Source organism: Hevea brasiliensis, chromosome 1 (assembly GCF_030052815.1).
Source record: "Hevea brasiliensis isolate MT/VB/25A 57/8 chromosome 1, ASM3005281v1, whole genome shotgun sequence".
Classification (NCBI taxonomy): Eukaryota; Viridiplantae; Streptophyta; class Magnoliopsida; order Malpighiales; family Euphorbiaceae; genus Hevea; species Hevea brasiliensis.
In genome coordinates, this window is record NC_079493.1 from 58296017 (window position 1) to 58316037 (window position 20021).

The window sequence follows — 20021 nt, forward strand, 5'->3', positions numbered from 1 at the left end:
ATAAAACAATACCCGTACAGAAAAGGTCAATGAGGTCTTCAATATCGATAGCAGCTCACTCTGCTGCTTTTTCCTTGCTCTTATCTGCGACAACAAAACAAGCATCGCTGAGTATAAAAATACTCAGTGGTGCACAATAAAAATTTAAAATACAATACATAAATCATTCATTGCCAAAACAAAATTTAAATATTTCACAATCACATTTCACAAATTATCAAAGCTCATAATAACACAATTTAGTCAAATAATTTAAGAATACAGTGTTGCCAATTCATACACAACTTAAGCCATGACACAAAATTTCCGATCAATGCCGCATTGTACACCACCATAAAGCAATCTACAACCCCACTAATCGAAATCAATGAGGGAGGTGGCTAGCTAGCTAATGAGTACTCGTCCGATCTACAACCTCAACTGGTAAACCAGAGAGGGAGGAAAGATAACTGATCTCACCCCATAAATGGAGGAGGAATAATAAGATACTGTCATGCTAAGTGTGAATCAAAAATAAATTTCAAACATTTTATTCAAATGATTCGTGAGAAATCCAATAAATTTCCACATTCACAAGATGGCAACACAATTCATAATTAACTTAAAATATTCATATATCACACTAAATCAATTTTTCAATGACAAAAGGTTGAAATAAGGTTTATTGTGCACAAACCTGACGTGAGTCGCCTCTAGGCCTTGACTCAGTCTCTCAGAGCTTCCAAGTCTTTTTCAGCTGAAACACACAGTTTCATAGTGTTTCAGTACCATAACTTAGCATAAATCCAAAAATAAATTTAAGTTCATTTTTACCTAGCTCTAATGTGCTAAACTCGACGTTCTTGAAATTTTTGTGTTTCGGGTTGCTATTCACCACACTATTAAAGTCAAATTGTTGACTTTCTAAGGTTTAAAAGGTATGGGAATTCCAACTTCACCCACATACCACATTTTGGTCACCAAACTTGTTGGTTTTGGTCATTTTCTCAAAACATAGGTCTTTTGGTGTATAAGGTTGCACTGTTCTATTGGTCACTTTTGTGTTGGAATTTGGCAAAACTTCCTTCATATAAATTGTTCCCTATTGTCTTAAGTTTATTCTCCTTTTTGAATCACTCCAATTGGAGTTTTTTAGCTCAAGTTATATCCAAATTACAGTTACTATTCATGCTACAGATTTTAGTTCTGGCAGATTATTAATCCAACTTCGTTTAGAAATTTGATCAAGTTAAGTCCATAATTTGGTCTAATTTTCTTCATATGAAATGTTCTACTATGCCTTAGGTTTCCATCAGTTCAAGAATCACCTAAATTGGAGTTTTCTATAGAGAGTTATAGCCATTGAAACTTTACTGTTCATATGGTAAATCTGCAGTTCTGCAGGTTCAGTGATTCAAATTTGCTTAGTAATTTGATTGTGTTAATGGCATAATTTGGGTTTGTGTTCTTCATAAAAGTTTTAGATCTATATCTCATCTAACCACTGGTAAAAGTTTAGATCATTTTGATCTGCCTAGCTCGTGTTATAACCAAAGAACAAATACTATTTATTTGGTCTGTTTGTGCAGGGCAGCTTGCAATTTTCAACTTTGGTCAATTTGTTCACTAGGTTTTAGTCACTTTTTGGGCATGCTTCCTAAATGAAAATTGTGTCATTTAGTGCCTATTTTCATCCCCAATTGGTCCCATATCAATTGGACTTATAAAATTTCATTTTTGGTCCTTCAAAGTTGACTTGGTCATGCTGCAGCAACATGACCACACTCCCTCCGAATTTGACTTTAATTCCAACACTTCTAACACACTTAATTAGGTCACAAATGACCATTTCTCACTTCACATTAGGTCAAAGACACCATTTAAAAGTTTTGCACTTTTTTGGTCTCTAAACCCTAATGTCCAAAACACTAAGTTTGTCCAATCTTCACAATTCATGTAATCTAAATATACAATTCACATATATAACATCTATTCACCAATATTTCATGTTTAACCTAACTAAATACCATCAAAACCTTAAGGTTCCATGGCTCCCACATTCTCTCGTCCCTTATTTAGGTATGATTTCCTTTATTTCTAATGCAATTTCATCACACATAAACTTAATTTCATGAATTAAATAAGAATCTAACTTGTAATTGCACTTACCTCAATTTGTAGATTTCAATCTTCAATTTTTCTCCTCTTCTCTTCTTTTTTTCTTGCTAAATTTCTTTCTCAAGGGAAGGCAATAAGGTTTTATGGAATAATTATGGGAGAAGTTGGGATTTGGTAAGGGTTTCAAAGCTTGAAGACAAACTTTAATGGAGGAATTTCTATGGAGATGAGACGGAGAGTGTGTGGCGGCTTGGATGGGATAAGGAAGAAGACTAATTAATTTTTCTTTTCTTTTCTTTTCTTTTATCTTTTTATGTCTTAGGAAGACCCAAAAATCCATTTAATTAATTATATTAGTTATGACTTTTATGGCATCATGCATAATGTCATGCATGATATCATCACCTTTTTACTTCTTCATTTTCTTTTTATTTATTTATTTATTTTTCTATTAGCTCTTTAATTTAATTCTCGATTAATTCTCGATTCCAAAATTTTCTTTTCTCCGATTTTATTTGACAGTTAGGTCAGGAGTCAGCTCTCAGGGTCAATTGACCAAATTGCCCCTCACTGGTTCATCCCGGTTTACAAATAATTCAATATTTCTTTCAGCTCCCTGACCTAATTATTTGACTGGCTTAACAGTTCTTTTTCGTGATTTTCTCTTTTTCATTGTGTTTGTAATGGTCCTAAGGACCGCAGTGTCACATTTTACGGTTCGAAATTTGAGTTTAAAATGACTTCGTAGTCCTTCCCGAGAAGGTTACCCATCGCTGTGACTTTCGGCTCGTTTAACTTCTTATGTTCTGTTTTTCTTATTCATACTTAACTAATTGGCATTTACTAATTATTTATGTTTATAGCTTATTTAGTTGTCTTAAGTGTGGTTCTAATCCCCTTAATTATCCGGACCAACACCGGTCTCCAGAATAGTGAAATATACCATGCTATACAAATGGGGGTGTTAGAACTCAGCGATGGCTGTTATTGCTGTTTCATATTTAGAGACTAGAGGAGTAGCAGACTGAGTTGCTGAGGATTGAGGAGCTACCTGCTTTAAGTTATGGGGTATATTTTATACCCTGACTGTAAAAATTTATTTTGATGTATGTAATGTATGTAAAGGTATGGACTTGTAAAACTAGTCTTGAACAGTTTGTATAAAGTTTGTAATAAATTTTAGTTTGAATTTCTTTTAATGTAAATTTTTGTAATGATGTATTTAAATTATTTTATCTTTAATGAAATATGAATAGAAGTATTTTGTTTTAAATTGAATGAAATTGATTAATGGTATTTTGATGAATGTGGAATATTGGAAATTGTGAATTTGAATTTTTGGAAATTGATAAATGATGTTGAAATTGGTTTGGATGATTGTGAATTTGAGGAAATGGTTGAGATAATTCTTTGGAAGTGTTTTTTTACAGGTATTTGAAGAACTGTTTTCTCAAAATACAGACGGCACTCTGCTGAAATTTTATAAAATTTGTGAAAAAATAAAATGGGACAAAAATTTTTTTTTACTAGTTTTAAATCTTCAAATAAATGATTTTAATAACTATTAGAAAATGCTCACCACTTATAAAAGTAAGAAAATTATTTTAAAATCCCTTGTAGGGTACTTAATGAGTTATCGGTTGGTGAAGTTCGATAGTTCATTAGGTATTCTATGGGATCATGTTATGCCTTACAAAGGGGTAAGGTGTGACATATTTCAATGGTATTAGAGCAAATTTTTGAAGTACATTTTAACTTGTGAATTTGTGTCTTTTCTTTGCTAAGTACAACGGCTCAATGTCCTTATTTGTTACATACAGTGCGTTACATCATAAATATGAACTAACGGAGGGAAATCTCCTTGTGTTATTTGTTTAGGAGATACCCTAACTTCAGATTGAAATGGAAGGAAAAGTTCGCTCAGTCGAGCAATCTGTTAAAGCTGAGGCATAAGGGGAAGCCCCAGCTCTACAGAATGCCAATGGATCAGTAGCACCAGCCCCACAAATGCCGCAGTTTCTTGCACAGTTTGCGCAGCAGATGGCTGCGATGTTTTAACAAATGGCTGGGGGTATGCCTGCTCAAGCTCCACCCCAGACACCTGTGGTACAACCACAACCTCTAGTCAAACAGTATGACAAACTGTTGAAGTATGGGGCTACAAAATTTAAGGGTACAGTAGACTCGCTTGAGACAGAGCAATGGCTTGACAGAATGGACAGAGTGTTCAAGAAGCTGCATTGCCAAGATGAATTGAAGTTTGAATACTCTGTGTCTCCACTGCAAGGGTGCGTATGATTAGTGGAAAACCATCCCCCACAGCTTGGCTGAACCACCAGTACTGACCTGGGATGACTTCATCATAGAATTCAGACAAAAATACGTCCCAGACGCATATGTGGATCAAAAGTTACAAGAATTTCTGAGTTTAAAGCAAGGGAGTAGATTAGTGGCAGAGTATGAGAGGGAGTTCTCCCGTTTAAGCCACTATGCTGGGAGTCTCCTTTCTACCAGCAAGGAATGGTGTAAGAGATTTGAGACTGGTTTGAAGCCCAGTTTGAGAATGGAAGTAGTGGGATTCAGACACAGCAAATTTTCAGAACTCATGTCTCAAGCACTTGAGTTAGAGAGAATTGAAACAGAAGCAATACCTGTAAAAGAAAAATCAGAGAGGACTAAGAAAACAGAGAAAGATAAAGGTGAAAAGTCAGTACAGCCAAGTCCTAGTGGTACTTCTGGGAAGAGGAAGAAATTTGGTGGACCTAGTAGAGGTCGAGGTGGAAGATTTGAAAGGGGTCGATTCTCTAGACAGAGAACCCTAGGTCTGGTCAGCAGTCGAGTAGGAGTTCATATCTTGCCCGCCTCTGTGAGACTTGTGGTAAGATTCATGGGGGAGAATGCTATTGGGCTACGGGAGCCTGCTTTAACTATGGAGGCAAGGGCCATTTAGCTAAAAACTGCACTAATGCTCCTAAATATGGTCCAACTCCTATGACTGGAGAAGTATCTATTCAGAGTCCTGCTCCTAGAGGTTGACAATCAGTTAGCAGAGGAAGAGTCAGAGGTAGAGGCACCGCCTTACGGCGGTTAGGTGCTTGTTGGTCGATCGGCCTGAGGAAGTGCTTCAGCCAGAGTTTTCACGATGAGACAGCGAGAAGAGGCTGAGACTTTTGATGTGGTAGCCAATACATTCTCTATCTCTGATCATGATGTATTTGTGTTGTTTGATCCGGGTTCAACCCACTCATATTTTAGTGCTAGCATAGTCAGTTCACTTGCTGTTCCATGTGTCCAAATGGGTTTTGAAGTACTAGTAACTAGTCCATTAGGACAAGAGGTTTGGGTTAATAGAATATATAGAGACTATCCTTTGGTGATCCAAGGATATGTTTTTCTGTCAGATTTGATTGAAATGCCCTTCAGAGATTATGATATCATCTTGGGCATGGATTGGTTAGCCAGGCATCACGCCATGATTGATTATAAACTAAAGACAGTCACTTTTGGTCTCCCTTTGTATGGTGATGTGATAATACATGGGGAGAGGCATTTACTGCCATCAAACATCATTTCGGCTGCACTAGCCAGAAGGATGATCAGAAAGGGGTGTGAAGCATATTTGGCACATGTGATAGACACCCAAGTGGGGATTCTAGCACTGAGAGACATCCCTACTGTATGTGACTTTTCGGATGTGTTTCCTGATGAATTGCCAAGATTACCTCCAGAAAGAGAGGTGCAGTTTGAGATTGATGTTATGCCTGGTGTGGACCCAATCTCCATAACGCCATATAGAATGGCACCTGCAGAATTGAAAGAGCTAAAAGTGCAGTTGCAAGAATTGCTTGACAGGGGCTTTATCTGCCCTAGTGTGTCACCTTGGGGAGTGCCAGTGTTGTTTGTTAAGAAGAAGGATGGTACTCTTCGCTTATGTATTGATTATTGACAGTTGAATAAGGTGACAATAAAGAATAGATATCCATTACCCCGCATTGATGACTTGTTTGATCAGTTAAGGGGTGCAGCTGTGTTCTCCAAAATTGATATGAGATCAGGTTATTATCAGCTGAAAGTACAAGAGCAGAGTATTCCTAAAACTGCCTTCAGAACCCGCTATGGCCATTATGAGTTCTTGGTCATGCCATTCGGGTTAACTAATGCTCCGACTGCTTTTATGGATCTGATGAACATTATCTTCAGACCATTCCTCGACTAGTTTGTTGTGGTATTTATTGATGATATATTGGTCTATTCGAGGAATGCAGAAGAGCATGATAAACATCTGCGGATTGTACTGCAGACTTTGAGGGAGAAACAGCTATACGCCAAATTGTCGAAGTGTGAATTTTGGCTGAAGGAAATATCTTTATTGGGGCATGTAGTATCAGAAGAGAGCATCAAGGTAGATCCAAGTAGGATAGAAGTTGTCCTTAATTAGAGGCCACCCAGAAATGTCACAGAGATTCACAATTTTCTGGGGTTAGCTGGATACTACCGTCGATTTGTGAAGGGATTTTCAATGTTGGCATCTCCATTGACCAAGTTACTTCGAAAAGATGTGAAATTTCAGTGGATGGATAAATGCCAGTAGAGTTTTGATGAATTAAAGAGATGTTTGACTGAGGCTCCAGTTGTCACACCTTATCCCTGGTAGGGCATGACATGTTCCCATAGCATACCTAATGAATTACCGAACTCCACCTACCGATAACCCATTAGTTATGCTACAAAGGATTTTAAAACAAATCATAACTTTTTATCTTATCAATTCTTTTGCGGAAAACTGCATGAGAATAGTTAAAATTTCATTTAAAGATTCATTGGAAATAATGATAGAATAAATATTGTAAAAGTTACATTTTCATAAGTCTCAAAGTGAAATATAAAATAGTTACAAACTCAAAATGTGATAGCAATGCCGTGCTTTTAAATACAAACTGCTCAATGTCCGTACATCCATACATATAGGTACAAAATACATCAAAAGGAAATTATAGGGGTATACCTATGATATATACCCACAATCAATACCAAATGCTGCTTCCAAGTCTCTCACTCGGTAGCCTTTTCCTCTCCCTTACCTGCGACAGCATAAAGAAGCTATCGCTGAGTATATCACTCAGTGATGCACAACTAATAACTTTAAAACTTAAGGTAAAACACAATTTGTCAAAGTAAAATAAATCACATTTTTCTTTAGCATGAAAACTTCACAATAGTTTTAAGTCCATAAGAGCCATTTATTGAAATAACATTTCAAATGAGAAATCACACAATTCACAAAGCATTAGTGTTGCCAATATCAACACACAGTTTAGGCCATGACACAAAATTTCATGATCAGTGCTGTGTTGTACACCACGATAAAGCAATCTCAACCTCACTAACCGTTATTAATGAGGGAAGGGCTAGCTAGCTAATAAGTACTCATGTAGTCTTACCCCACTAACCATTATTAATGGGAGACATAATCAATATCAATTATCAACCCCAAGTAGCCATTACTGGGGAGTTTCGAAAGGGACTGTCATGCTAACTGTGGTTTCAAAACAATTTCCAAAAATTTCCTACTCAACAATCACATTTATAAACCAATAAACACATTTAAATTCATCATAATCTCCATATAAAGGTGGCAACACCCAAATTTCTTAAATACAAGAGAAAAACCATATTTCAGTCAAAGTAAACTCATTCAAATAAACACATTCCAAGCAATTTACAAATTTAAAAATGAAGAAAAGGTTAATTGTGCACAAACCTTCAATGCTCTCCTTTCTCTTTACTCACTATTCCTTGTCCGTTCCAACTTCTTTTTCTACTGAAAATACACAAATAGAATACCTCAATACCAATCTCAATTGCTGCCAAAAACTCATTACATGCATGTCTAATGCATCCCAAGTTAGCTTTGTAAATTTTAGAAAATTTTCATTTTAGACAGCTTGGTGCCCCAATTTTGAACCCAATTTTTACCTAGTTTTGATCATAATTTGGTGAGGTGTTCTGCATGAAAATTGTTCGTCTAGATCTTAACTTTATTTTCCTTTTTGAATCGCCTAATTTCGAGCTGTGTAGCTCAAGTTATGCCCTAAACAAGATTACTGTTTACGTCACTATTCATGCTGTAGATTCAGTTCTGGCAGATTTATCAATCCAACTTTGTTAAGCAATTTGATCAAGTTAAGTCCATAATTTGGTCTAATGTTCATCATACGAAATGTTCTACTATGTCTAGGTTTCCATCGGTTCAAGAATCGCCTAAATCAAAGTTTTCTAGAGAGAGTTATGGCCATGCGAATTTTACTGTTCATATGGTAAATTTGCAATTCTGCATATTCGGTGAATCAACTTTGCTCAGCAATTTGATTAGGTTAAGTCCATAATTTGGCCTCAAGTCCTTCATATGAAATGTTCTACTGTGTCTTAGGTTTCCATCGGTTCAAGAATCACCCAAATCAAAGTTTTCTAGAGAGAGTTATGGCCATGCAAAATTTACTGTTCATATGGTCAAATTCTACAGGTTCTAGAATTGTGTCTCTAAGTTCAAGCCAAGGTTTAGGCAATTTCTGGGTAGTTTCTGGGGTGGGTCTCTTCATGAAAATTCTAGCGTTATGTCTTAAGTTTCATTTTCAATTAGTTTCACACCAATTAGAGTTGTGTACCTCAATTTGTGGGCTGTCAAACACACTGAACTCAGTGTGCAAATTCTGCCCTAGGTTTAAAATTTTCATTTCTTTAATTATTCCCTCTAACCAACCTCAATTCACATTTAATTCACCCAAAATGACTATAATTTAGCATTGACACATCAATGGCACTTCCTAGCACAAACCCCATAATTTTTACACACCAAAGTTTGTAATTTTCCCTAATCCTACCATTTCATTGCTTCCATACATCAACCCAATGTTAATTCAAACTAAATAAACCTCAAATGATTGTAATTTAACACTACACACACCAATTTCACTCTCTAGCACCAAAACCCAATTTCTCCATGAATCCTAATCTCTTATAATTAAATTTATACACATTTCATGCGATTTCTTTGCCCCAATCATGTATACAACTTCAACTAAGCTTAACCTCATCATCAATTTCATTCAAAGACATCAAACCCTAACTTTTCTCCAATTTGGCCAAATCCCTAGTTTAGATTCCATACATGTTTCCTTTCATTTTCTTATGAAATTTTATCATAAATTAACTTCATTCAAAGCTTACACAACTAATATAACATGAAAAGAAACTTACCTCAAGTGACCACTTCTAATCTTCAATTTCTTCTAACTCTTTTGTTCTCTTAGCTTCTAATCTCTCAATGAAACATAAATTTGATGTTTTCTATGAATTAGATAGAAAACCCATGGAGAAAAAGTAGAGAAAATAAAGGGTTGAGAGAGGTTGTAAGTGGAAGAATGAAGAGAGAAGAAAGAAAAGAGAGGGAGAGGAGGTGTGTGGGAGGGCAAATAAATAAGGGAGGGAGGAAGATGACTTCCTTTTATACTTATCCCAATTTTTGATTTATTTAATTAATTTTAATTGAGTTGTCCAAAGCCCATTGGTCCTAAAATTTTAATTGGATCAAAATATACTTAAAATTCTAGATTTTTGTTTCTTTTATTTTCCTTTCACTTTATACTTGAATCCTTTTCCTAAAAAAAAAATTATTCCATAATTCAATTCAATAATTTCACTTAAATTAATTAACATTTTGGTCAAAAGTCAACTCTTGAGGTGAATTTACCAAAATGCCCCTCATTGGGTCATATTCCCTCTTTTTCAATATACCCGGTGAGTCCTTATATTTTTGGGTCATTTGAATTTTTATTGTATCTATCTCCATTAATTTTCTATTTATGTCCTAAAGGTGTCTTTGAATAGTACTAGTCACATGCCAAAAATGGTACTATTCACAACTTGGAGGTTCAGGGTGTTACAATTCTCCCCTCCTTAAAAATAAAATTTCATCCTCGAAATTTACCTGGTCTCATTCTCTGAATAGCTGTGGGTGCTGTCTCCTCATGTCCTCCTCACACTCCCTTGTAGCCTCTTGGCCTGAATGATGGTTCCACAGCACTTTGACTAGAGGTATCTGTTTGTTCCTAAGCTGTTTTACCTCATATGTCAAGATCTTTATGGGCTCTTCATTATATGTTAGGTCTGGATTCACTTCAATCTCCTCTACTGGCAAAATGTGAGAGGGCTCTGATCTGTACCTCCTCAACATGGAGACATGGAAGACATTATGAATCTTTTCCAACTCCGGAGGCAATGCAAGTCTATATGCCAATGGACCCACTCTTTCTAGAACCTCATACGGCCCAATGAAGAGAGGATTTAGTTTCCCCTTTTTACCAAACCTCATGATCCTCTTCCATGGGGAAACTTTCAGGAACACTTTGTCACCCACACTATACCGAATATCTCTTCTCTTTAGGTCAATGTAGGACTTCTATCTATCCATTGCAACTTTGAGTCAGTCTCTAATGAGCTTAACCTTTTCTTCTGTCTGCTGCACTAATTCTGCACCAATCAACTTCCTCTCGCCCACTTTATCCCAACACAAGGGAGTCCTAAACTTCTTGCCATAAAGTGCTTCGTATGGAGGCATTCCGATGCTTTACTGATAACTGTTGTTGTAGGCAAATTCAATTAAAGGCAAGTGTGTGTCCCAACTCCCTTCAAACTCAATCACACAAGCCTGAAGCATATCCTCCAAAATCTGAATGATCCTTTCAGACTGGCCAATTGTCTGTGGATGGAATGCTGTACTGAAGTTCAATCTAGTCCCAAGGGCTTTTTGGAGACTACCCCAGAATCTAGAAGTGAACCTAGGATCTCTATCAGACACAATAGACATTGGCACTCCATGTAACCTCATCACTTCGTCAATGTACAGCTTGGCCAATCTTTCCAGGCTGTAATCCATTCTCACTGGCAAAAAGTGTGCAAACTTGGTCAATCTATCAACAATAACCCAAGCTGCATCATGATTCTTTTGTGTACATGGAAGTCTTGTCACGAAATCCATAGTGATTCTTTCCCATTTCCACTCGGGAATTGGCAATGGCTGTAGCAACCCTGCAGGCACTTGGTGTTTTGCCTTTACTTGCTGACAAGTTAGGCATTTGGCAACATATTCTGCAATGTCTTTCTTCATTCCTCTCCACCAATAGTGCTCTTTCACACTTCTGTACCTTTTGGTTCCACCAGGGTGCATTGCAAAAGGTGAATCGTGTGCTTCGTTTAAAATGGTCTGCCTCAGTTCAACATTCTCAAGAATGCACATTCTACCCTTATACAACAATAAGCCCTCATCATTTATTGATAATTCTGGTTTCTTGCCATCCCGAGGCTCTTCCATTAACTTCACATACTGATCATCCCTCTGTGCAACTGCTTTAATTTGTTCTGCCAGCATTGGCTTCACTTGCCAAGTAGCTACCATCTGTCCATCTTCATTAATCTCCAAATTAGCATGCAATGCCCTTAACTCATGCACCATGGACAATAGAGAAACCCTCAAACCAGCCATAGTCTTACGACTTAAAGCATCAGCTACAATATTAGCTTTTCTAGGCTGATAGTCTATCAAATAATCATAATCTTTTATTAGCTCTAACCATCTCCTCTGCCTCAAATTTAACTCCTTTTGTGTGCCCAAGTACTTCAAACTTTTATGATATGTGTCTATATAACATCTATCCTCATACAAGTAATGTCTCCAGATCTTCAAGGCAAAGCCAATGGCTGCCAGCTCCAAGTCATGCATGGGATAATTCCTCTCCTGCGGTTTAAGCTGGCGTGAAGCATAGGTAATGTTGTTTCTATCTTGCATCAACACACAACCCAATCCGTTATGAGAAGCATCACTATATATGGTATACTCCTTACCTAAAGTGGGCAAGGTTAAGACTGGAGCTTCAGTTAAACGCCTTTTTAACTCATCAAAACTTTCCTGGCATCGATCAATCCACTGAAATTTTACATCCTTCCTAAGTAGCCTGGTCAGTGGAGATGCTAGCATGGAGAATCTGTCACACCCTACCCCTCTGTAAGGCATAACATGATCCTGTAGTATACCTAATGAATTACCAACTTTGTCTACTGATAACCCATTAAATACACTACAAGGGATTTTAAAACTTTTCTTACTTCTTTTTACAATGGTGAGCACTATTTATAAGTGTTAAAAACCTTTTTGAACTTAAGTGAAAGAGCTAAAAAATTTGAATTATTAGTAATTTATATAAAAATTTTAGCGAAGTGCCCTTTGTATTTTGAATAAAACAGTTCTTTAGAAAATCTGTAAAAAGCACTTCAAATATATTTCTCAATCTCAACTCCAACAGTTAAACAACACAATATATTTCTCAACTCAAATCCACAATAATTTTTTTCAATATTTTCAAAGGATGAGATAAAAGAAATATAGTACGAATTTTACAAGTCAAAATAACTCATAATTTATTTTACAACTTCGATGTACAATCTTAATTTACAACTGCTCAAAACGAAGAATAATATATACATACAGTGAACATACATTACAGTACAAAATGCAAAATGTGGTATACTCAATATACCCGATGATCTCTCACTGAATGCACTAGCAGCCTAGTCTATTGCCCTGTCCGTCTGTCTAGCTGCGACAGCAATGAAAAGCTATCGCTGAGACAATGTCTCAGTGGTGCACAACATTAACTAAATATAACTTTAAATCATAAATCATAAGTCATATAAATAGTGGATACTTAAACCATAGTTAAATTCAAGACAATAAATGTCATAAAGAATTTGAACTCCATTCCACAATATCACAATAAATCTCAATAGTCAAAACATGGTTAAATTCAAAAGACAGTGAATGTCAATGAGAATTTAAACTTCATTTTACAAATTATCAAAGCTCATAATAACGCAATTTAGTCAAATAATTTAAGAACACAGTATTTCCAATTCATACACAACTTAAGCCATGACACAAATTTCCGATCAATGCCACATTGTACACCACGACAAAGCAATCTACAACCCCACTAATCGAAATCAATGGGGAGGTGGCTAGCTAGCTAATGAGTACTCATCCGATCTACAACCTCAACTGGTAAACCAGAGAGGGAGGAAAATAAATGATCTCAACCCCATAAATGGAGGAATAATGTGATACTGTCATGCTAAGTGTGAACACAAAATCAATTTCAAACATTTTATTCAAATGATTCGTGAGAAATCCAATAAATTTCCAAAGTTATAATTTCATTCACAAGATGGCAACACAATTCATAATTAACTTCAAATTTTCATAAATCACACTAAATCAATTTTTCAATGACAAAAGGCTCAAATAAAGTTTATTGTGCACAAACCTCTGATAACTGTCTCCTGGCCTTGACTCAGTGTTTCCTTCCCTTTCCCTGAGTCCTTGCTAACTGAGAAACACAATTTGAAGTGTTTCAGCACTCATTTAAACTGTCTCTAATGATAATGCTTGATAATTAATTCACTAAAATCCAGAATTTGCTTAGTCAACCTAATATGTTGGCCCTCGATGCGTTCTAGGTAAATTAGATTTTAATGTTACTAATATATCCCATTCAATAGTCTTTTAGGGTTGGTACATGTTACCCAATTCATTTCCATGTATATTGCATTTTATTGCAATTTGCTGGATTTCGGGATACTAGTTTGACCTAGCCGGATAACCTAGTTCCCTCGATTTTCGGGTTTCGGTGAAAACTAAAAACTTGTAGATCTATGTCTTATTGCACGCGGGGAAAAATTTCAGGTCATTCTGAGTTTACTAGACCAAGTTATGGTCATTTTACTATTGCTGGTCAAAATGCATTAAAATTGGTCACTTTAGGTCATTTTAGGTTCGGCCAGTTTTTGGACCCGAACTTGTGCAAGCTTTTTGACTTGCCTATGGTCATTTCTGGGCTTTGGTGTCTTCATAAGACTTGTAGATATAGGTCTTAGCTATTCATGATAAAAATTTCAGGTCAATTGGACCTGGTTTGAGTGAGTTATGGCCTAAACACTAACTGCTGCCCAAATGGTCAATTTTCAGGCCTTAATTGCACTAATCCAGATTTGGTCACTTTTCAAGTTACCTTACAAGAATAATTTTGGTAAGCTTCCTTCATGAAAGTTGGCACTTTTTGTGCCTAGTTTCACCTCCAATTGGTCTCATACCAATTGGAGCCACACACATAAGGTTCTAGGCCCATAACATAAACTGCCCTATTACATCTTATTCATTACTCATCTAATGACACTTTTAACATTTACTAAACTAAACATTCATGCTAATTCTGATTTGTACCATAACCTAAACACAATTCACAACATGTTGTTGGTCATTTTGGCAGCTTATAATCACACTCAATATGCATCATTTAGTATAAAATTTTTCAAGCTCAAATTATAACAATTCAATCATCTAACCTAGATCATTTACATGTCCAACCTCACACCGTCATACATATACACAAGCTGCCATAACAAGTACCACAATTCAACATTAATATTCCATAAACCAAACATGAAATAACATTTTTATGGTTCACCAAATCAAGCTGCTGATTCATATATCACACTCCATTAATTTCCAAGCTTCCAAATTTAAGTACACATTTACATATACTTAATATACATCACCCAAATAAATTCCTACACACATAAACACTTAATCAACCCTTTGATCTACCATTTACAAGCAACAATAAACTGTTCTCAAGGAGTTTCCATAGCTGCCAAAAATACACCTCTCCCTTTAAACATCAAATCTCAAAAATCTCTCCATAATTCAAGTACCCATAACATTCTTAGTAATTTTAATGAAGCCATAACCCAAAAGCACAAACTTACCACTTTGGAAACTCTTCAAAATCTCTCCAAAACTTGGTCTTCTTGTTGCCTATCTACTGCCCAAGGTGTATGGACAATCTTTAATGAAGGAAAGTGTCAAGAAAGGAGCTTGAATCTCACATGCATGGAGCTCCAAGGTGGATGGCAATGGTGGTTTCCCTTGAGAGCATTTCGGCTGGTTCTTTGGCAAGGTGAGGAAGAAGATGAAATCTGTCCAAATGGTGAGTTAGTGGTCCTGTGACACCCCTTACTCGTGTACAGTATACCCGAATAAGTAATGCCACACGGTGTACTGGCACACTCTAATATACCTTACTTAATTTGTGTCATGCTTTTGAAATTAATTTATGAAATATGATTTATTTTAACCATTTATCAAAAGTATTATTTCATTTGAGGTTCCGAAGATTTTAAAGAAAATCCGGCGGAGTACCGGCTAAAAATGGAGAAAACAGTTCTTGAACTGTAAAAACACTTCCAATATACAATTTCATTCATTCTCTACTCCAATCTCATCTATAATACTCAATATCAATATCTCATTTATTTGTCTATTTGATGTCTCAACAACCTTTTCATTTTTCAAAACATCCCTTTCTCAGGGTTCTCATATATAAACAACCATTAAATACTCAAATTAATACCATACATGACCATAAATCTTTATTATTTACATGAACCTCAAAATACATTACATAAATCCTAAGTACATATGAGAAAATAAAAAGTTAATTACAAGATGACAAAATGGCATCTAGTGCCCTACCGATGCACTGCAGGTGGTGAGGTGACACGGACACTGAGCGAGCGCCGGATGGACTCACCCGATCTGTGGTCTCATGGGCTCACGATCGGGATCTCCAGTACCTACGCGTGGCAAAAGCAACGCGCTAAGCAATAATGCTTAGTGGTGCAATAATATAATAGAAGAAAATAGCAAGAAAATAAATGTGTATACAATGTGTATGCTTTCTTTGTTTGATCTTGGTATATTCATTAATTCATTAACTTTGTTCACTTTTATTCATTTGGTTGCCCCAAGTAACCTACACTAGACGCATCGGATGGATAACGGGTAAGCGCACTGGGTACCTAGTACCTCGGGCCGTCACACCATCGGTCACATATGCATCTCCGGTGTGCAGAGCGGCTAACAAGTCAGTAAATGATATCAGGCACAAGGCCAAGTCTCAATGCAAAGTCAGAATGGCTAAAAGCCATGAAATCACAGAATGGCATTTTTGCCATGTGCAGTACTGCTAACTGAACCCTATTGGCATGCCAAACTATCCAAACCAATCTTGTTAGGTATACTAGGGCATTTGAAACTCTTAACTTCGTCAATTTGTGAATTTCAACTTTTTTTTTGTGTTACTATTCATCATTGGTCAACAAAAATGTTGACTTTTAGCATAAAAATGTGTACATCAACTTTGGCACTCCCAACATACCACATTTGGAGTTTAAAACTTGTTGGCATTAAGTGTTTTTGCAATTTCAAAGTGTAACCCACACTAGCAGAAAATTTCAGTTTTGGTGCCCTAACTTCACTGTTCCATTGGACACTGTTACTGTTGGAATTTGAAGAAATGTAAAACATGAAAGTTGTTCCTTATTTTGTCTAGTTGAATTTCCTTTTTTGAATCACTCCATTTGGAGTTTTGTAGCTCAGATATGGCTCAAAACCCAAGCTGCCCGGATATGCAGTCTGCAGAATTTTACCATATCTACAGTGCATGAACAGTGACTTGAGTCACTTGGTTGAATGGGTTCTGGCCATAATTTGGGGTAGGTTCCTTCATGAAAGTTGTTTGTCTATGTCTTAACTTGTTGCTGTAAAAATTTCAGACCAATTGACCAAATCTACAGTGACTTATGGCCAAATGAACAGTTACTGTTCATTTGGCAAATTCTGCAGAATTCAGTTTCAGGGTTCCGGATTGTGGCTGGGTTTTGACCCTTTTGCTTTGGTCTTTTGGGCATGCTTTCTTCAGCAAAAATGTGCCATTATAAGCCTAGTTTTATGTCCAAATGGCCAAACACCAATTGGACTACCACTGCCCAAGTTATGGCAGTGCAAAGGGACTGAAATTTCAGTCCCTATGCTGCTGTCCATAGGGCAGTTTATACCTTCACCTTTCCATCCCATTTTTCAGTTCTAATTAGGGTCAACCTTCCTAAAATGGTCACTAATTGACCATTAAAAAGTCCTCTAACCATTTCCAAGGCTAATTCACAATTTCACCATCCTAAACCCTAATGTTCAACTAAATTTACTCATACACTTTGATTAACATACTTACTTAAGTCTCCATGCATGTTAATACTTTAACCATGATTTCCAACCATTCTAAGCTTATCAAACAATCAACCTCAATCTCCCATAGGGCTGCCTAAATTCTTGGTAGAGATACACATGGATTTGTTTCATTATTTCACAATTTTTCATTCATTGCAAGCATAGATCATGGAACTAATGAGTTTTAAACTTCATATATGCACTAACCTCACTTAGGGCAGATTTTTCCAAGCTTCTAAACCTCACTTTCCTTCTTCTTCTTGGCTGCCAAGAGCTTCTCCAAGTGATATGGTCAAGGTTTAATGAAAGGGGTTAGGGTTTAGTGGTGAAATGAAGGAAGAAAGTAAGCTTTGGTTGAAAATCAATGGAAGTTTGGCTATGGGATTTGAGAGCTACGGGTGAGCTCTTTGTGAAGGTGAGGGCTGCTGGAAATTTTAGTGATTTTGGTATTCATTTTGACTCTTTTAAGTGGTTTAAGAAGGCTTGTCAAATTTTGATTGGTTGGGGGTATGTTAATGACATCACATTATGTCAAAATTGGCTTTTTATTTCATTTTTCTTTCCTTTTCTTTTCTACCACATTGCAATTTAATTTTTAGCAATATTTATTCATATTTTGGGTCATAATAATTATTTACTTAACTGGACAAGTCGGCCAAAAATCACCTCTGAAGGCGAAATGACCAAAATGCCCTCCGTTTGGCTTAACGGGTCAAAATTGTCTGTACCGATTGAAAAATTTTTCTAGGTATTTTCTTGGCATTCTAATGCCATGGAAACCTTAATAACCCTTCTCTGGAGTCCCAAAAATTATTTTATAATTTTTCCCCCAGGTCTAGGGCTCCTCGTTGCGAGAACTTAACTTCCCTCCGGTTACCCATCGCTTGGGCACCGGCTTGTTTTACTTGGTTGTATTTTATTTCTAAAATTTTTATTAAATTTTTCTTATTAATATTTGAGTTAATTTTGGTTCCTGACTTTAGTTTAAATATTTTTCCGGACGTTCTAGCTGTCCGGATCGACACCGGTCACCGAAACAGTAGGATGTACGGAGTGGTTACCGGGAGGGTGTTACAACTCTTCCCCTCTAATTTAAATTTCGTCCTCGAAATTTACCTGATGCAAACAGTTGAGGGAACTGTTGCCTCATCGTCTCTTCATTTTCCCAAGTTGCCTCCTCGGTGTTGTGGTGCCTCCAAAGCACTTTCACCAATGGAATCTGTTTGTTCCTCAACTCTTTCACTTCCCGAGCTAGGATCCGTAGAGGTTCTTCTTCATATGTCAAATCCGGCTGTATTTCAATTTCTTCTCTGGAGATGACATGTGAAGGGTCTGAGCGGTACCTTCTGATCATGGACACTTGGAACACATTGTGGATCTTGTCCAGCTCTGGTGGTAAAGCTAGCCTATAGGCCATTGGACCCACACGTTCAATGACTTCATATGGGCCAATGAACCTAGGGCTCAACTTACCTTTTCTTCCAAACCTCAACACTTTCTTCCATGGTGACACCTTGAGGAACACTTTGTCGCCAACCATATATTCTATCTCTTTTCTCTTCAGGTCGGCATAAGATTTACATGCATGCGAGGCAACCTTCAAGTTGGCTTTGATTGATTTCACCTTCTCCTCACTGTTTCACAGTGTCAGCCCTACCATTTGTCTTCGCCCAATTCAGTCCGGCCTGCTGAGTTCTACATTTTCTCCCATACAGCGCTTCATATGGGGCCATTTGAATGCTAGCTTGGTAGCTATTGTTGTATGCAAATTCTGCCAGTGGGAGGTATCTATCCCAACTTCCCTCAAACTCAATGACACAACTCCTCAGCATATCCTCAAGGACCTGGCAAGTATTTCACGTTATTGTTATCATTTCAATTCAATATTTGTATCAATTTCATGGGTTTCAATTGTTTACCTGGATTACTCTTTACGATTGCCCATCCGTCTCGAGGATGGAAAGGCATCTTGAAATGGAGTTGTGTACCCATGGATTCATGCAACTTCTTCCAAAATCTAGATGTAAACCTTTGGTCTCGATCAGATATGATGGAAAGTGGGATTCCATGCAGTCTAACTATCTCACTAATATACAATTCTGCTAACCTCTCTAGTGAGTAGTCGGTCTAATCGCGAGAAAGTGTCTTGACTTTGTCAATCTATCAACTATCACCCATGCTGCATCATGTTTCTTCTGGGTGAGAGGCAAACCACTTACAAAATCCATGGTGACCCGATCCCACTTCCATTCAGGTATGCGTATAGGCTGTAGCAATCCTGATGGAACTTGATGGTCTGCCTTGACTTGCTGACATGTCAAGCATTTAGTCACATAGTCACCGATATCTCTCTTCATACTGTGCCACCAATACCGGAGTTTCGGATCATGATACATCTTTGTACTTCACAGGTGCATAGCATATACACCGTGTGTGCCTCTTTTAGAATCTTGGTCTTCAATTCCCCATCAGCTGGTACACAGAGTCTTCCTTTGTAATACTGTGACCCATCTGCTTTCACCCCTTAGTCATCTGCTTTTCCCCCTGGGATCTTGCTCATAATAGCCATTAATTTTTCATCTGCCTTTTGCCCATCTAATATCTGCTGTAGCAGGTTTGGCCTCACTTGCAACTCAGCCAAAATAGCTCCATCTCGAACAAAGGATAGACGGGCATTCAACGATCTCAAAGTGTCATGGATTTTCTGCTCAAAGCATCAAGAACTACATTTGCCTTCCCGGGATGGTAG